Source organism: Anoplophora glabripennis, unplaced genomic scaffold, assembly GCF_000390285.2.
Source record: "Anoplophora glabripennis isolate ALB-LARVAE unplaced genomic scaffold, Agla_2.0 scaffold150, whole genome shotgun sequence".
NCBI classification, from domain to species: Eukaryota; Metazoa; Arthropoda; class Insecta; order Coleoptera; family Cerambycidae; genus Anoplophora; species Anoplophora glabripennis.
Window position 1 is genome coordinate 184,526 of NW_019416425.1, and position 5,422 is coordinate 189,947.

Below are 5,422 nucleotides of genomic sequence, written 5' to 3' on the forward strand. Positions count from 1 at the left end.
TTTCCTGAAGGAGTATATCATGCAGATTTGTTTTATTCCCAATAACAAAGTTATTACGTGAAAAGCTCCTGGTAGCCGCAGGGCCAAGTAGCTTGCGCGAGTCTGGACGCCTGAATTGGCTTTGTCAAACGTGACATTGTTTTTACGCCCATTTCCTCAAATCCTAAAGTAGTAAACTTAACAAGTCCTGAAAGTTGAAACTTCTACTCCAAGTAGCTTTGAGTAAGTTCTCCGACTTCCTAATGCATGTTTGAAAGCTAACATATTGTCGAAATTTGTTATCCGCTAAGAATGGTAGTATTTATTTTTGTTGCAACTGTTAATAGAGCGTTAGAACAGTTCATTGGATGTCACTTTTTGAGTGAATATTGTAACGCCTTTCTAAAAATTAAATTAAGGGAAAACTTCGTTGTAATCTTTGGTACTTTATTTTTTAAAATGTGGCATAATAAGCTTACGCAAACAAAACTCTTAAAAACTCTTCAGCATCTTGTAGGGGGATGTTTAAACTTTAATTTAGGTACCTGGCAACATCAAAAATAACAATTTTTAACCCGGAAATCGGCCGTTGAATATCGTCATTTTCGCATTTTTAGCAACTTAAATTGTTTATAACTTTAAAACTATCAATTTAAGGGGCATAGTGCATACGAACTTTTTTGTTTATAATGTGCCAAAAAGAAACAAAAAAAATTCCGGAGTGAAAAAGCCAATGTTCACAATTTTTTTAAAAAATGTTTGTATAAACAAATGCGCACCAGATTTCCGGCCGGCATCAATTTGATTCATGTTAAAGTACATCTCACGAATCTGAATATGCAAAAAATCGAGTCGGAAAATTTCTCCAACGAATGCGAGGTTTTCGCCTTGTCTAGTTTGCTATTGTGATAAAATTAAAATTGATCGGCGAAAAAATTATGTGTTTGACTTGGCTGCTTTAATCGACTCGGCTGCGCCTCGTCTATTAAATACCAGTTGCGGCATTAAATCTTGTACTTTACTGCCTAGTTAAACAAATAACTATTATTTTTCTAGTTACTGTCATTTCCTTTACACGTTTTTTTTTAAATAATCATTTCAAACTTGGTTCATTAAATACTTTTTAATTTTTTAAATCGCCCTCTTGCGTCCAGGAATTTTCTTGCTGTGGTGACACTGGCTCTTTCTTTTAGGAAAGATCAATTTTGAATTCCATTCCATGGGGTTCCTGTCAGTGTAAAAGACATGTTGAATTCAAACGCATAAAAGAAATCGCTACTGCTCCTCTACTAGGTAGTTTTATTATATGATATATCTTGTATACTCAGTGTGTTTGGAGATATGTGACCGATGTAGATGTAAGAATAATTTCCTACTCCACTGGAGCTGTCTGTTAAATAGTCTCACGCATTTAATTTTAGAGAACACAATTTTCAGGGGATAAGCATGTGATGATTTCTAAACAACTGATCTCACTTAGGGGTATAACTGTGTTCGATGACATTAAAAAAAATACCGTGACATCATAGGTCATAAATAAATGCCTAAATAAATAAATAAAAATCACGCCTTTTTTGCAAAGCTTATTAATTTTTGTTGTGCATCCAATATTCGTGACTTTTGTTGCATGTCTACAGCTAAAATATATGAAGTCAACTAGACATAAGGTCAGATAAAACCAGTTTGCTAGCAAATCGAAAGCTGAACAAACGTTGGCCTGTCAGAGAAATATTTCTAATATATTCCTCCATTATTTATCAACAACAAAATTACACGATATTATTTCTAAAAAAAAAAAACAATTTTTCGATCACGTTTCAAATTGATGTTCGATTATTGTTTTTCTGATTGCATGTTCTGCATTGTGATAATTTTTTCAATTTCTCCTAATGAAATATATTCAATAAAAAATATCCCGTTTTCACTGTAAATAATCAAGACTAGTTTTCAAACAAATTTTCAATTACTGAAAAATGATTTGTTAAGAAACTACTATTATCGTAACAAAGGAACATGCGACCTTTTTGGGACACTTGGTCAACGCAATTTCCTTCGCTTATGACATATACGAGTTCATGATTAAATCTGCTTTCAAATTAATGTATTTTTTTGTATTTTGTTTTAAAGATACCATTTCCTCTGTTAAAAATAATTGATATAAAAATGTTTTATTGTGTTCACATTTAACGTTTGTGTTATTTCATTTTGAATGTTTTTTGCTACTGCAAAAACACAAAATAAACGTAGAAAGATAGAAATAACTTTAAGAAAAAAGTAATTTTAATCAATCACCTCGAAGGGAACAGGAAACTACTATGTCCACATGGTTGTTTCTAGTTACCATAAAAGTAGTTTATTCGCCAGACATTTACATTTCTACAGGTAACAATTTCCAATTTATTCGAAAACTAAATAAATAATCTTTTTGGCAACGAATTTTGAGTAGTTTTTATTGCAAACACATCGCATAGGTTCTCAGAAGGAGAAATGGAGAATGTTTCAGACAAATCCTACGTACTTTTAGCCGTAGAATTCGAATCTGCAATAAAAATTGAAGGTTCCTATTTATGATTTCAAAGTTACCCCCTCCCCACCTACAATCGGAAAGGGGAGAGGGACTAATATTAACACAACGTATTTCCCCCGCGAAATAATTAAATTTTGATTATTGACATTTTTTCGCAGGGTGCGTATTTCCTGAGATACTTTAAAGTTTCAGGTTAAAAAAACATCCATTATAGTAAATAGCTAATACCACTAACCAGTAGCATTACCAGACATATACCGGTTCCGAACTTATTAGTTCTCATCAGTATACCAGTAGACACAAAGTAATCCTTCGTACCAGTGTTTATTGAGTAGAAATGGCAATTTAAATAATAAAGAAGTAAATTTCAATAAAAATTGTAGTTACTTCATTTTGTAAAACGACTGGAACTATTTTCGATTTTTGCAAAACAGTATAATACACCATTATAAATAAAATATTTATAATATGAAAGAGAAAGTGACTCGGTTAGGAATTAAATCTTATCGATTATGACATTCTTTAGAAGAAATTTTGAGAAATTTTTCAACAGTTTCAACCTTTGTACTTATAGACTAAAATAATCTAAATAACAGCCATTTAATGTTATAGTATGAACATAGAAAACGTCCTGTATAAAATGTAAGAAACAAAGCAAAAAATTAGTAGCTAGTGTTAATTACATTCAAGAAACATTGCAAAATAATGCAGAGCTATTAAGTGTTAAATTTGAATGTAAAAAAAGAAGCGTATACATCACAGAGGCTTTTAGTGATGTACCGTAGAAAGTCGCCTTAACTGAGTTTATTTACAAAGTAGGCAAGATAGACAAATGACTACCTTGTTTTGCAGTTCCAAGACAATTAAAATGTTTGTAGTAGGGAAAATTCTCTGTTGTTATAAAGGAACGAAGTAATTTTTTAATTCCGGCCATTTGTTCAAGTTTAATTTATTCTTACAGATCGCATTATATTTCCACATTCCAGGAAGTTTTTTGCTACGGGAGCTTTCTGTTGATCCGGACGAGAAAGGGAAGTTTTTTGAAATTATAAGAAAAGTTTTCCGTTAAAATAGAGGTAAAGAAAGGAACTGGGGAATTGCCCGAATGTAACGCCGTTAATCAACCCTGATGTTTTAATGCAATAGAAAAATTAACATAATAATATGAAGACGGCATAAATCCACTGTAGAATTTAAATTAGTTTCTACTTCCCTGGTAGAGTATCTATGTGTATACATATCCATGCAAGATTCCAACAAAATGTTCAAGTTATAAGAAATTATTATACAACGTGTGTGAGATTTAACCTCAGATCCGAAAGTATGAAGTAATACCGGTTGTAGCTATAATTGCATAATTTTTAGCCCAATTTTAAAAATAAAAAATTAATCAATGGCTCTAAAAATACTACAAGGTGATATTTTTTGAACGCCTGCCTTAATGGCAGGCTATTGTCAACTTCTTTAATATAAAGAATGTCTTATTTTTACAGCTAAAAATAACACGTTTTGTAAAAAAAATACTTTAGTAAAATGTCCACCCTTTATAGACCAGAGCGGATCTGTCGAAATTTCCCACTTCTTGGATCCCCTGAAGAGGGAGCAAGCTAATTTTTGCTGGAATACCTTCAGTGCAACTCACACAATAAAAGTGTAGATCTCTAGTTCTGGGCGATGGTCGGAACATTTTCAAAATTGCAAAAATGTTTAAAAAATTAAAAGAAAATACCTATTTTATATGAGTTTTTTAATTATATCTTGGAACCTATGCATTTTGGAAGATTATTGATGAGCGAAAAGTGACTCAAAACACGAAAAGTGTGGGAGGGGGCTTTCACTCCGAAACTGAATTCGGAGGTTCAAAATGCGAAGGTACAAAAAAAATTGCATTATCTCGGCTTATAATGGACCATTTTCAATTCTTTTTTTTTTATATCTAATTTGCACATATTTTTTATAAAGTTGATTATTTATGCATTAAATATACCTACTGTATATTTTACCGTATGCTATTACATTTTTTCAATGAAGAAAATTGTTTACGTATATATTTCAACACTGAATATGAATATGAATTTAGTTATAATTATTATAACTTTTATTTAAATAATTTTTGTTTAAGCAAATTAAAAAAAAAATATCTAAAAATTAATGTTTTTATTAAATACAGATAAAATTATGAAAAAATAGTACTTTCAAATTAAAATTTTAGAAAAAACTATATTGCAAATTGAAATGTAATTTAATTGTTTAAAAATAAAAACAAAGAGTGTTAACTTTAAAAATTTACTGTGGCCGTCCTAATCAACCGATTGCAATTTTTCAAAACCCATTTGAACGGTTGAGCGGTATTTTCTATGCGAAAAAATTTTCAAGTATATAGATGCTTTATTTGATGCTGTGCAACATTTTGAAAATTCGAAAATTTTTCTTTTTGCGAAAACTATAGAACCGATTTTAATGAAATTTGGTGTGTTGTTTTATTATACTGTAAAGTTTTTTTTACCATAATTAGAATGCCCTCGGAGCAATTAAAATATTTTTTAAAAATTATCCAAATAACTTTGCTTTTTTTCATCAATTATTGCTATTTTGCAACATCCGTAATAAATTTAAACATTTTTAACTTATATTGTGTAAAATTCAATTCCAAAACTTTTCCTCTTCAATATTCTTATAGGTTCTAAGATATAAGATAAAATAGGTATATTTTTAAATTTTTTGAACATTTTTGGAATTTTGAAAATGTTCCTCGCCCAAATTTGGGGATTTACACTTTTATTATGTGATTTGTACTGAAGGTAATCCAGAGAAAATTTGCTTGCCCCCTCTCACATCCACCTCAAAACAGATCCGCTCTGGTCTATTATCCGATACAGACCCAATTTTTTCAAAAAAATATGGAAAACCAAAAAA